This window comes from Typopeltis vanoorti, chromosome 20, assembly GCF_054136105.1.
Source record: "Typopeltis vanoorti isolate ZY-2024b chromosome 20, IOZ_Tvanoo_1.0, whole genome shotgun sequence".
Lineage (NCBI taxonomy): Eukaryota > Metazoa > Arthropoda > Arachnida > Uropygi > Thelyphonidae > Typopeltis > Typopeltis vanoorti.
In genome coordinates, this window is record NC_143568.1 from 22,370,245 (window position 1) to 22,385,833 (window position 15,589).

General features: G+C 38.4%; 1 protein-coding gene across 1 annotated transcript in view; it reads right to left on the reverse strand.

Annotated features, from left to right (window-relative positions):
* Positions 1-15,589, reverse strand: part of LOC150095279 (lysosomal cobalamin transport escort protein LMBD1-like) — a 259,870-nt gene that overhangs the window by 14,515 nt on the left and 229,766 nt on the right. The window lies entirely within an intron of this gene.

Genomic DNA, 15,589 nt, shown 5'->3' on the forward strand with positions numbered 1-15,589 from the left:
ATGTGATACTGTCATTGATGCCAGTATCATCTGTTTACTCTCCTAATCTTTCTCAGAACTCTCATATCTGTGGTCTCCAGTTTAATTTCTTGGTTAAACACTGAGAATTTTAAGTAATGAGTTAAAATAATTACAAAAAAAAGTTCTAAAGATCAAGAGTTTAATTTCTAATCTGGCTCTCAGATCCATAAGTTAAAATTGGTTTGAAAACTGTCTAGTATATGGCTAGTTTAGTGTTTTGACTCATCTTTCTCTTATTCCATGTATATTTATTCAACTGACTTCCTACCATACCAGCTTTGCTAATTCTGCTCTATTTCCAAATTTAATTTTTAATCTCAACTAAAAACTGTGTCTAAATAGCTGAAATATTTTATTTGTTCTATAGCAGGGATCTTCAACGCACGGCCAGCAGAGCTCTTTGCCATGGCCTGCTGGCCATTTTGAAAAAATAACTACTTAACATTAAAACGGGATTAAATCAAAATATAATTTCAATAAGCCAGCAGGCCACTAAGCTATACTGTGGTATTTAGAATTGTAAGATGCTTTCCAGATTCACAAGGAACGCTGTGCATTTGATACTTTACATAAAATCCTATAAAAAGAAATATTAAATAGACATGCTTCTTCAGCCATCTACCAGCACCAAGCGGTACTTAAGTATTAGTACTAATGTCACAGGTAGATTGCTGAAGCAGTAATTCATTTGAGTGTGCTGTCTGGTGCCTTCCAGATACATCTCGAAGGTTCTCGATACTTCGTTATTTTCATATAAATACAAGAGAATTTCATCCACAGTCAGTCTGTCCAGTCGTGAACAGCGTGATATTTGTGTATAAGTGCATGCAGGTTCGTTGTGTCAGCCATAGCCTACTACTGTGGTTTTATATTACCCAACTTTTTTCATTAGTGTGAGACATATTCAGTGGATAATAACCATCACACAGCCATTTTGGATCATTTATTGGGTTCACCTTCCATCACTATGAAGTCTACGAGTAAAAAGCATTAATCAAGTGATTCTTGTTGGGTTTTTAATGAAAAGTGGACCAATTTGCACTTTTTTGTGCCAATCGATGATAAGCCCGTGTGTTTAATTTGTCGTGAGTCAGTGTCAGTATCAAAAGAATACAATATAAAATGAGACTATGAGACAAAGCAGGTGTCCAATTTCAATCACCTTCAAGGGCGGCTTCGTGTGGACAAAGTGAACCATCTCCAAATTGATTTAAAATGCCAGCAGGGTACGTTTAAAAGGCAGAGAGTGAAGCATGCATCAAAGTAAGTTATGTAATAGCTGAAAAAATTACTAAAAAATCAAAAGTTTCTTGGACGGAAAGTTTGTGGAAGAGTGTCTCTCATCGCTGCTGGGGATATTCTGTGCCCAAATAATAAGGAAGTGTTTAAAAAACTGAGTTTGTTTGGGTAACTCTAGCACAACTTGCCAATGACATTGAAAGAACTTTAAAAAAAAAAACGATTGTCTGAATGTACATCATATTCACTTGCTTTAGATGAGAGCACAGATGTGAAGGATACAGCACAACTGGCTATCTTTGTCCGTGGCATTGAACAATTCAATGTGACAGAAGAACTGCTGGCACTCGTACCTATGAAGGGAACGACGAAAGGCACAGATATCCTTGAAGTCACTCCAGCGTTTCGACCTCAGCTTAACCAACCTCAAGGGTGTGGTAACTGATGGTGCCCCTGCTATGGTGGGAAAGAACGAAGGGTTTGTTGCGCTGCTATGGAAGGAACTGGAACTAAAAGGAAAAGATTTCATCCACTACTACTGTTTAATCCACCAGGAGAATTTGTGTGCAAAAACTATTGGATATGGGGATGTCATGAAAGTTATTGCGACTGTCGTCAACATTATTAGGGCAAGAGGACTGAATCATCGTAAATTCCAAGAGTTTTTGACCCAAGAGTGTGAAGCAGATCATGGCAATGTGGTTTATTAACTTAGGTGGAACTTACTCAAAGCTGACTGGGATTCTTTTAAGAAACAGGTTGACAGTGTAATAAGATTCATAAAGCCCACTGTAAACAATTACAATAGATTTGTTGGCATTGTTATTGGTGCTGCCTAATGAACCATTCCAAGAGGTTTTAGGAGAGAATATATCCCAGGCTGGAATAGTGACAGTGCAAAACTGTATAAAGAGTTCTCTACTAATAATAACCCTATAGTAGCCACTGAACTACTGCAGTCTCTTGACAATGCTAGAAAAGACAAATGGATTAAAACAATGAATAATTTTAATTTTACTCATTCCAGTCAAAAAGCTTGGTCCCTGATTAGGAAGCTCGACCCTAATACAAGGACTTCTGGTAAACTTCCTGCCATAGATCCAAAACACATTGCAAAGAATATAGTCTCAATGACCAAATATCCTCAAGATAAAGTAGCTACGAGAGAGGTGAAACAAAAACTAAAAAATCTTAAAACAGATCTTCCACCATCATCACTATCTCAGGGTTTCACTTCCCAGGAACTTATCCAGGCAGTTAACTCATTGAGGACTGGGAAGGCAGCTGGACTCGATAGCATCTACCCTGAATTCATTAAGAACTGTGGACCCAAAACTATTCAATGGCTTACTGCTATGTACAATAATATCCTGGATTCTGGCATACTTCCATCAATTTTTAAAAGATCTAAAAGCATTGCTGTCTTAAAACCTGGCAAAGACCATACAATTGCTTCCAACTACCGTCCTATTGCCTTGTTAAGTATCTGCCTGAAACTTCTCGAAAGAATGCTATACAACAGAATTTCTTCAAGTATACATAACAGAACTCCACAGGAACATGCTGGCTTCAAATCTGACAGAAGTTGTTGTGATCAAGTACTGGCCTTGACAACCTTTATAGAGAACAGTTATGAAAAACAATTGAAAACAATAGCAGTGTTCGTGGACTGCTCTGCTGTCTGTGACAGCAGAGCAGTCCACGAATACTGCTGTCAGTGTAGAGAGAGGGTCTTATCTTAAAATTCCTAGAAACTATCCCATCACCAAAACTAGCCAACTTAATTAATCAAATACTAGCAGACAGATGGATACAAGTATCTCTCAATGAATCCCAAAGTAAATTCTTTAAGATTAAAAATGGCCTACCTCAGGGGTCAGTTCTTGCCCCATTGCTCTTTAACTTATATATTAGTGATATTCCAGAGACAGCATCATGGAGATTCATGTATGCTGACGATATTGCCATTGCAACTCAACATTCAACATTCCAAAAAGCTGAGAGCACCTTAACTGAAGATCTGGCTGTACTTGACAAATACTTTAGACAATGGCAATTACAACCTAATCTGAACAAAACTGAAGTAGCATCCTTTCATTTAAATAATATCCAGGCCAACTATATTCCAAAAGTTTACTTCAGAAATAAACAGGTGAAATTTAAAAATCATCCAAAATACCTAGGAGTTACCCTAAACAGAAGTTTGACATTTAAATATCATCTAGAAAATATTGCTGGGAAATTAAGAAATCGTAATAATATAATGCATAAACTTGCTGGTACTTCTTAGGGTGCTGATGCCAACACACTGCGTACTACCGCACTGTCTTTGGTCTATTCCATAGCAAAGTATTGTGCTCCTGTGTGGCTGACACACACTTCTTTAGTCGATGTCCAGCTGAATCAAACTATGAGGATAATCTCTGGAGCTTTAAGATCTACTCCTGGCTACTGGCTCCCAACTCTCAGTAATATAGCCCCTCCCTTGCTCTGCAGGACCCAAATCTTAAGCAAACTATGGACAAAAATAATTGGAAACAGTTCCTTGCCTATCCATCAAGACATTTCCTTCCATATTTCACAAAGACTGAAATCCAGGTACCCTGCCTGGAGGAGGGTACCTGGATTTCAAGGTTCCTGCCTGCAATACAAATAAACGACCAGAACATCGACCTATGCGAGTCGTGGGGAGAGTATTGGTTTCAACATACCTCTGATCTTCAAATACCCATCTCAAATCTGACATTTCGTCTGGAGAGCTTCAATCTCCCTAGACATGTATGGACCACTTTAAATCGGATCAGAACAGGACATGGGAGATGTAAGCATCTGTTGCATAAATGGAACTGGTCTGATAGTGCTAACTGTGAATGCGGAAGAGGGATCCAGACTATCAATCACATTGTGCTTGAGTGCCCTATCTACTCATTCTCAGGTTCTAAAGAGGACTTTTTTAAACTGACCCCAGAATCCCTGGAGTGGATCCGGGATTTAAGGATTAAGCTCTGACTCCTGATTCTTAATTCTGATGTTTAATCATTTCGATCTAGTGTACCGCTTTTAATATGATTTTTACAATTGATTTTATGCTGTTTTATTCTGAGACCTGTACATCATACGCTAAATAAATAATAAATAGTCATGTGCATTGGTTGAGCAGAGGGAAGGTTCTTAAAAGTCTTTGACTTAAGGAGCAAAATACAGCAGTTCATGCAAACCAAAGGGAATCCGACTGCAGAATTTAACGATCCGAAGTGGATGACAGACTTTGCCTTTCTAAACGAAATCTCGTTGCATATGAATGACCTAAATACGCGGCTACAATCCAAAGATCAACTGGTGCACACTCTGTTTGATCACATCAAAGCTTTTTGATGTGATCCACCATTGAATGGAAAGTCCACCATATAATTCTTGATTTTTCTATCCTTACAGACAATTCACCACATGCCTCTCAGGCTGAATTCAATCAAACTAATTGAGTAAACAAGAAATCTCCAAGATTTTCTTGAATGATGTTTGTGTATTTGAGCCTACAGTTCACATTTCTTTCACAGCCTTCATTTCAATATGAAGTTCAATTTTATTCTGCTCAACACTAAATAGTGATCACTCCCTATTTCAAATCTTGTCATGAATGAAGGAAAACATCACTGTTGACAATAACATAGTCAATGAGACTTTTCTTGTTCCTTCCATCTCCTCTCCATGTGAATTTGTGTGTTGTAACATAGTGTTATTAATAACTAGTCCATGTTATTAATTATATAAATAAGTTAAAAGATACTTGCCCCCAGTCACACATATGTGCTTGACCTGATTTAACCTTTGTCCAGAGAGAACAAAGATGCCAAAATGGAAACAACAGTTGAATGATAGACTAGACTACAAACAAACGAAACTATTGCAAAAACCAAGTGACGCCACTAGTAGCCACCAAGGACACCAGTATGTAGGCACTGCATAGGAAACGTGCAAGCCCTTGCCTCACAGAACCTTGCATATCCACTTCACCAACATCCGTGGTCTCAATTTGAACCTTAATAACGTTCACTACCATCTGCAGTCCACCAAACTCCACCTACTCTTTTTAACAGAAACTCAAATCTCAGCACTATTCATCCATCTCAACCTTCTTAACTATACATTATTTAACTCCTTTCAACCCAAGGGTGGCATCTGTGCATATATCCGCTCTGACATACCCTGCCAGAGAGCACCTAACTTAGAATTGCCCAACTTCGAGCTTCTTTGGATGAAGATATCCCTCCCCCACTCAGTCAAATTCATCTGCTGTCTCTATCGCTCTCCTAATACTACCAATCACTCTGAGCTCTTTCATTTCCTCTCCTTAAAAGTTGACTTTCTCCAGTCCCATTCTCCTAACAGCGAAATCATCCTCCTGGACGATTTTAACATCCATAACACCAATTGGCTTTCCTCTTCCAGTTGTACAGATCCTGCAGGCAGAGATGTTGAAACATTTGCCATCACTAACAACCTTACACAAATTGTTCAAAAACTGACCAGAATACCAGGTAACCTGAACCACTCCCCAAATAACCTAGATCTCTTCCTTACTAATGACTCCTCCAAATATACAGTGAATAAAATGAGCTTCTGGGTAATTCTGACCACAACTTAGTGCTCATCTCCTCCCCCATGCAACAACGTTTACACAGTCACTTTCACACAAGAGTAGTTTGGCATTATAATAGTGCCAAATGGAATAGTCTCCGAGACTACTATGCTTCATTCCCATGGTTGGACTATTGTTTCCAGTCTTCCAGTCCAAGCATATGCACTGAACGTATCACCTGAATCACATGAAAACATACATTCCCCACACTACTCAGAACTGCTATCCCCTGACTAAACCCTGGTTCTCCAAAAGATGTGCTAAGGCTGTACAAATGAAAAATCAGGCATACCACAACTGGCTCAAATTAAGAACCCCATCCTCCTTCAATGCTTATACTGAAGCCCAAAACAGATGCAAGAAAATTATCAATGCTTCTAAAACAAAATTTGAACGGACAAAAAAGCAGGAAGCTTGCAGCCATGCCTTTTGGTCTCTTGCCAAGGCAATTGGTTGTAACTTCTGTCCTACACTATTCTCTATCATACCCAGATGGCTCAAATTGCAACATCATCCACAGAAAAAGCTAACCTCCTGGCTTCACACTTTGCCTCTAATGCACACATAACTGACAATGACAAATGTCCTCCAGTCATTCCAACTGCCCAACATACAATGCCCCTGTATCCTTTTGCCAAAAAGATATTACAAACCTGTTGTTTAAATTAGACACAAAAAAATCTCCTGGCCCTGATGGCATTCTTCCAAATGTCCTGAAGGTCTGTGCACCAGAACTGACTCCTATCCTATGCCATCTGTACACATTACTCCACTGGTATATATCCCAAAGCCTGGAAACTGGCCTATATTCAACCCATTCCAAAAAAAGGATGACAAATCACTGCCATCTAACTACCACCCTATCTCACTCATTTCAGTCCTATCTAAAGTGATGAAGAAAACCATCAACTCTCAAACTCCTAATCTACTTTGAAGGTACCCAGCTATTAAGCGACTACCAGTATGGATTCTGGCGAAGCCTATCAACTGGAGATCCACTCTCATACATCACCTATCACTGGACAAATGCCATGGAGAAATTCATCGAATCTCAAGTAGTTGCATTTGATATCTCTAAAGCCTTTGACTGGGTCTGGCACAAAGGCTTACTAAGCAAATTCCCATCAATGATCTGTCTCAGGACTTCTGCAGATTGTTTGAAAGCTTCCTCTCTGGACGCACACTATGTATGATGGTAGATGGCTCCCTATCCTCTCACCAACCAACTAAAGTTGGGGTCCCACAAGGTCAATTCTCTCATCAACCCTCTTCCTTCTATATATCAATGACCTACCTCAGTTGACCTCTAACCCAATACACAGTTTTGCAGATGACAGCACATTACACTCCTCCCTTTCATTTGACAAACCCTACTCTACACAATTCACTTCAACCCACAGAACGTCAATCACCAATGCCCTAAATTCCTACCTCCAAGCCATTCTCCAGATAACCTCGTCAACTTCAACGCTACTAAAAGCCAGTTCTGTCTCATTTCTCACAAAAAAGAACCATTTTCCCCCAGCATTGTTTTTGATAACACTCAAATTCCCAGACAAGATGAGATTTCTCTTCTCGGAATTACCCTGACATCAAGCCTCTCCTGGCATAAACACATCACAACCATTGCATCCTCAGCTTCCAAAAAAACTAGGTTTTCTCTTTTGCTCAAGACGCTACTTCACCTCTAAGCAGCTGTTAACATTATACAAATCCACCCAGCTATCGAATACTGCTCTCACATTTGGAGTGGGGCTCCTGAAAGCTCCCTCAAAATGCTTGACTCAATACAGAGGAGAGCAATTAGACTGATAAATGATCCATCTCTCACCAACTCGCTCCCCTCACTTTCACATAGACGGTTGGTCTCTGCAATTTGTATATTCTATAAATAATTCCATGGGAAATGTTCATCTGAAACAGCATCAATGATTCCCCCACTCTGTACCAAGCCCATTGGAACACGCACAGCTATCGCCCAACATCCTTTCACAGTACACCTTGAAACCCACAGAACAAGTTTCTTTTCCTCCTCCATCAATGCTACTGTGGAACAGTCTTCTCCCCTGACGTATTTCCCAAGGAATACAACATACAGGCATTTAAATCAAATGTAAACAAGTTTCTCTTTTCCCAACCCACCACTCATATATGGTACTAATGTAATGTACTATAGGTTGACCAGCCAACCTCTCATATATGGGCCCCAACATTTAAAAAAAAAAAAAATGTCATGAGAAGAAATCTAGTAGGTACTTGCCATTTTTATTAGCTTTGCTTTTTTCTCCAAATTTTCCCAAAACATTCTTATATGTCTGGTAATCATTTCCTATTCTGCTGTTTAGATCACCAACAAAGACCAAAATCAAGGTCTGATAAACCATTGAACTTAACTATATCCTTAACACTTTCTTAGCCAATGGCTACAAACCCCCCCCCCCCCAAATCTGGAAAATAATAAAACCAGGTAATGCCCCACCCTCATAACAGAGATTACGCTAAATCTATCAGCATTCCCTATATACAAGACATGTCTGAAAAGCTAACAAAAATCTTAAAAAAATATGACCTGACTACCTGTTACAAACCATATAAGAAATTGGCATCCCTTATCTGCTCCACCAAAGACCAGCCACTTCCCCTAGACCTACCTGGAGTATACTAGGTTCCTTGCAGTTGTAAACTGTCCTACTAAGGCCAAACAGACAGGAGAGCTAATATCAGGATATCTGAACACAAAGACTATATACAGTTTCACCAATACAGCCTCACGACTTGCGCTAGATCAGTGATTTTCAATCTTTTTCATAATAGCACACCAAGACTAATTATTAAAATTCTGCAGCACACTAAAAATATATTATTTTAATTTTTTTGATGATCTGACAAAAAATAGGCATAATTTTGATTGATTTACACACACAAGAAGATGGAAGACCAGACACTAATAAATAAATGTACAAATTACAACATTATTTCTTTCAGTTAATTTATTTTCATAAATCTCGTGGCACACTGGTTGAAAATCACTGCTTCTAGATACCTGAATATTGGAAGAAAGCCACTTTACTACACCACAGCAATATAAGCATGAAAGATTATTCCTAGAATCAGCCTCTGCTCTAAAAAACTTCCCAAATGTCAACAAATTTGGGTGCATGAGACTGCCCCAAATTTGGGAAGCTTGCATCCTAAGGGGTGCTTAAGGGTCAAAGCTGTATAACTGAGAGGAGACCTCCACATAGCCTTTAAAGGAATGCGGAGAACCGACCAGGGCTTCTGACCTAATGTCCAATCCTCACCTTCTCGTAGTGCACCCTGTTGGGTATCATGTTCAGTATCTACTTGGATAACTGAGCGGACGAGGATGGGCTGGCAATTTGGGATTTAGCCGACCAAATTGTATTCTTATTGGTTAAACCAAAATATAGACTGATGGTACAACATGACAAAATTTCATGCCGGCTGGGGCGTCGCCCGGTTAAACAAGGCCTTGTTTTCGCCAGGGAACTAGGGCGAACAGCGAAAACTCAGCTACTGGAACAAATCTGAAACCAAACTCCAACTCAACATCACCAGAGTTAAAGATCGGTACTATCAACGTAAGAAGCCTGAATGGCAAAGAAATGGAGCTAGTTGAGGAATTATATAAGTACCAGATCGACATAATAGGGGTGACTGAAACCAAAAAGACCAAAATTGGTGAGATCTTTCTGAGCAATAAATACAAAATGTTATATTCAGGCAATGATAATCAAGGAAAAGAAGGAGTAGCCATAGTATTCAACACAAAATACGAGGCTAATCTTCTTGAATGGCAGTCAGTCTCAAGTAGAGTAATGTGGGCAAATATGAGAATGGGGAACTGGACAATGAGACTTATTTGTGCCTATGGTCCCACAGAAGGTTCTACTAAGGTAGAAGTGGAGGAATTTTTTGAGGCTTTAGAAAAAGCAACTGACACAATGAAAAATTGGTCCTTGTTGGGGATCTAAATAGCAGAGTAGGAAATGAGTGCGAGACATACAAAAATATTTTGGGAAAATTTGGAGAAAAGAGCAAAGCTAATAATAATGGCAAATATCTGTTGGATTTCTGCTCAGGACATGGACTGGTTATTACTAACACCGTGTTCCAACATAAAAATGTGCACAAATTCACATGGAGAGAAGAGGCTAGGAATAAGAAAAGTCTCACTGACTATGTTATTGTTGATAGTGATGTTTTCTCCCTGGTGCAGGACACCAGAGTGTACAGAGGATTTGAAATTGGAAGTGATCACTATTTAGTCTTGAGCAGGATAAAATTGAATTTCATATTGAAAAGAATAACATGCAAGAAAGTTTTAAAGCGAATAAAAGTTGAGCAGCTCTCAGATGTGAACTGTAGGCTAAAATACACAAAGATTATTGAAGAAAAAATGAAAGAGTTTGAGAACAGGAATCAAACCTTGGAGATTCAGTGCAAACTCTGAAGAAAACATTGATTGATTCTGCCAGAGAGGCATGTGGTGAGGTTATCTGTAAGGATAAAAAAATCAGAACTCCCTGGTGGACACAGGAAGTTAAAGAGGCAGTGAAGGAAAAGAAGAAAGCATACCAAAAGTTCCTGTCAAATAAGTCAGCTTGTGCTCTTAGAGAATATAGAGACAAATGCAAGAATGCTAAACACTGTGTAAAACTAGCTAAACAAAAGTCATGGGAAGACTTTGGCAAGAATATAGAAAATAAATATCAAGAAGGTGGCAAAATATTCTGGAGGTTGTTGAAGAAGCTTAAGAATGGAGGAAAGAGTGTTGTAAAAGGAATTAGAGATGATAAAGGTGACATGAAAACGGGAGAAAAATCCTTGAAGTATGGAGTAATTACTTTGAAAAACTGCTAAATGAAACAAGCAGTGATGACAGCACAGTGGTAAAAAACACTGACCAGGCATGCAGTCAGGAATACATATCCATACTAGAAGTAGAAAAAGCCATCAAAGGCATGAAATGTGGAAAGGCAGCAGGAGTAGATGATATTCGACCAGAAATGCTGAAGTATGGTGGTATAAGAGTCTTACAGTGGCTGCACTGCATAGTTCAGAAAGCCTGGACAGAGGGACGAATTCCCGATGATTGGAGTAGAGCTCTCATAGTACCCATATATAAAAAGGGAAATAAAACTGCATGTGAGAATTACAGAGGTATTTCCCTACTGAGTGTTTCTGGCAAGATCTATGCAAGTATACTTGAGAAACGGTTGAGAAGAATAGTGGAAGAAAAGCTTGGTGAAGAACAAGCTGGATTCAGGCCAAATAGAGGCTGTCAGGATCAGATCTTCACTTTACGACAAACAGTCGAGAAAGCATGGGAATATAAAGATCTGTATTTAAGTTTTGTCGATCTGGAAAATTCATATGACAAGGTGCCAAGAGAGAAGCTATTCAATACGCTGCAGTTATATGGTGTCGATGGGGCATTATATCAAGCAATACTTAGTCTTTATTTGAGTTGTAAGTCAGCAGTTAGAATTGAAGGAAGTACAGGAAGATGGTTTAATGTTAAATCTGGTGTGAGACAAGGATGTACATTATCCCCTCTGTTATTCATTATCTATATGGATCACATTATGAAGGAAAGTGGTATTAAACATGATATCAAAATTGGAGATGTTAACGACAGCTCTTTGCTTTATGCGGATGATGTTATACTTCTAAATAAATCTGCTACAAGTCTGCATGATTCTCTGACTAAATTGAATAGCTGTTGTAATAGATATGGTATGAAGGTCAGCAATAAAAAGACAAAGACAATGAAAATAGGCAGAATCACTGAAAATGTCAACTGTGTTGTGAATGGAGAACCTCTGGAACAAGTAAAACATTTCAGCTATTTAGGCACGATTTTTACTGAAGACGGTAAATTAAATATAGAAATGGACAACAGAATCAGCAAAGCTGGTATGGTGGGAAGTCAATTGAATAAATTCATATGGAATAAGAGAGAAATTAGTCGGAACACTAAATTAGCTGTATACAAGACAGTGTTCAAACCAGTTTTAATTTATGGATCTGAGAGCTGGGTCAGAAGTAAAACACTTGACCAAAGACTAGAGATCGCAGATATGAGAGTCCTGAGAAAGATTAGAGGCATGAACAGATGGCATCAATGGCAATATCATATTAAAAACGAGGATATTAGGAAAGAACTTGACATTGTCAGCATCCAGGAATGCGTTAGCAGAGCTAATCTCAGGTGGTATGGTCACTTAAACAGAATGGGCGAGGAAAGATTAGCAAAACAAGTGTTCTCTGCCAGGTTGGCAGCAAAACGCCCCAGAGGATTGATACGGTACAAAGTGCTTTAAATGATAGAAATATAAGAGCTGATAATATTGGAGTCTTGACAAGTAACAGACTGATTTGGAGGAAAATTGTAGATAGGAAATTAATAATGATGTAATTTTTTTCATGTAGTACTATCATATCCTGTACACCCCTTGAGGGTACATGGCAGGAATTTGATGATGATGATGCATCCTAAGAACATCAGCCCAACAGCCAAGACAACCCAATTTAGGGGGCTTTAGGACCAATTCCAGTTGCCTTCATCAGCCTGATTTGCTGGTTGTTAGTGCCTGCGTGCACATATCACATTTTTATTCCAAGAAGATGGCAATGTAACTTTCTCGAAATATAGGAAGATATTAATTAAAGTTTTTTAATTAATATTTTAGTATATGTTGTCATTTCCTGAAAAATTTAAAGTCGTGTAACCAACGTATAAGTTTATCTACATGTAAACTTAAAAAAAAAGTATAAGTATGTGACAAATAGGAGATTAATTTGGAAGAAAACTGATTGTAGGAAGCTAGTAATAATGTAAACTTGTGTATTAGGGAAGGGAAAATTTAGTATTTTATCTATTTTTTGGTAGTTTTTAGCCACTGGCTAAAAACATGTGGCACAGGTAGGTGAGTTCAGTGGCAGCAGCATCATCATTGAAAAAACTAAGAATTTGCCTACAGCCTGTTGATGTGTTAATGATAAATTATCCATTTTGCCAACCAACAGGACATTGTACAGAAACATGCTTGATTGTATCTCCCCAAAACCTGTAGTTTCCATGAATTTGCACTTCTAACCCCTCAGTAAACATTTTTTCTAAACATGACTCTAAAACCATTAAAATGCAGTTCATCATACATATATAACTCTTTTCGTAGAAAGTATTTTTACCTTGGGTAAAATTATGTTAAAGATACCAAGTAATTTTAAACTTGGTTTTACTCCATTTCCCAAGTAAGCAAACAGACAAAAAGTCAAATTTGCGCCTGCAAGTGATGCAAGTCTAACTGATCCTACAGGTAGTGCAAGACCAGGGCAACTCGTGGTAAAGGTGGGGCAAGCTCCGATCACTAATCTTAATATTTACCCTTAATGCCAAAACACATCTCCAAGAAGGGAATGTATGATGTTTTGTATTAAAGGCAAGGTGCCACTACCCAGACCGGTTTCGACCTTTATTGAGGCCTCATCAGTGGGAGCTAGGCTAGAATACCAAGATTTAGTAATACAGAGCTTGTAAGTATTTTACCAACACAAGTTACCATAAGGTGTTTTAACCTTAAACACCTTATGGTAACTTGGGAAATGGAGTAAAACCAAGTTTAAAATTACTTGGTATCTTTAATATAACTCTTTTCATCCACCAAATTTACTCCATACATCTATAAAATACACACTATTCCTCTTGCACAATATTCTCATTGGCTTGTTAGCAATCATGGTACTACTTATCAATTCCGTCCTATCATACCAAGGCAGCAGATTTGCACTTTTTATTTTCTTATTCATTTCTTTCAACAGCTATTTTATATCCTCTCTCTCTGCATATTTCTTGCCTTTCAAATCATTTATAAAGTACTCAAAACAATCAACTTTTTCACTTCTTCTTTCTTCAAACCTTCTGCAAAGAAAGATGATTCCTCTCTCTCTTGCTTCAATTACTTTTTCACAATCATTGTTTCTGCTTTTGTGGCTTCCACCACAATACCTATCTCACAACAGTCTTCCCTGCAATGCAACCTTCTTAACCATTTCCTCACACACTGATGTGCTATTAATTTTGCAATCTCTTGTGTGGGGATAATGTTTATATTATCCCACATGAGAGATTGCAAAATATTCAAGCAGAATCAACCCATGTAATATTTAATGACAAACATTAACTTAAATATAATTTCTACAGGTTTTATCACTTAACATATTCAGCATCTAAGATTTTTAAAAACAAGTATTAATACTGTAAGATCATCAGCAAAAATACACAATTCTTATTATGAAGAATAAAAAGTATGTATGCAATTATTCCATTTAATTATTTATAGCATTCTTATACAGAACAGTTGAGAGAGTTGAGAACGAGAGTGCCAGGGGAACGGTCGTATTTTCAGGGAGCTCCCGAAAGCTAAGTACAATTTTGAATGGAAATTAGAATAAATGTTAAAAATCATAACGTGATATTGTCTAAATTTGGTAGCTTGTTGTGTCTGTGTGATTTTGGTGTAAATTCCGTAAATTAATTTAGTCTTTAACGATACGTTTCATATATTTGAATATGGCGCCAATGCGACGTAAGATAATGGCGTCCAAAAATACGATGCCATTGTTCAAAAACTGTAGTGTGAGAGAGTTTGTCCGGTGTGATGTGTGTGGAATGTATGCATTCCCGAATGAGTCTAGAGTATGGGTTGAAAGTGATAGTGGTGGGAGAATGTGTAGAAAGTGTATGCAAAGTGAGGAGTCGAAGTATGTGTCAGGTTGTGAGACAGTTATGGTTGAAGAAAGCCAGAATGCGAGTGAAAATAGTGGCTCGATAGGGAATTGCGGTGTACAAGATGGCAATGTGAGCGGTGATCTAAGAAAGAGTGAGAGCAATTATACAGAAAGAGAAAATGGTTTGAATGATAAAAAAAATGAGGAATTATTTGTAGGAAGTGAGATCGCTAGGCTGCGCGCAGTGATACAAGATGCGCAGCGGCAATTAGAGCACCTGCAAAACTCTTTCCAGAGTGATTCGGCTAACGGAAATAAACAGCGTGGGCGAGTTTCCGAAATGAAGGAGAGAGTATTGTATGGTGACTCGTTATTAAGAGGAGTAATAGATGGGAGTGTAACTAAATCGTACTTGCCGGGTGCGAAATTTAAGGATGTAAGTGAGAGCATTAGAGTGCAAAAACAGAGGGTGAAAGAAATAACAATTGTGGCTGGTACGAATGAATTGAAAGGTGATAAATTTTTTATGAGAGAGGACTTGAAAGTATTGTTAAAGGTAGCGAAAGAAAAGAGTGACAGAGTTAGAATGGTGAGTCTGTTACCGCGGTATGACAGAGAGGAGTTTAGGAGGAGGGCCATAATCGCAAATGATATTATGCGCAGGTTATGCGGACGGTGTGGTGTGGAATTTGTGGACGTGTGGAATGAGTTTGATGGGCGAAAGGACTTATACAAGATGGATGGACTGCATTTGAATGGACTTGGTGTGCGGAGACTGGAAAAAGTGTTGCTGAGTGAAGTGAAAATGGATGTGCAGAACCAGGGAAACTAGAACTACCAAGGAGGGGGGGAAGTGGATATACAGACATCAGTGAGACAGTTGAGTGTAAAAATGTATATAATGTACCTGAGCCAGCAATAAGGACAAAAAAT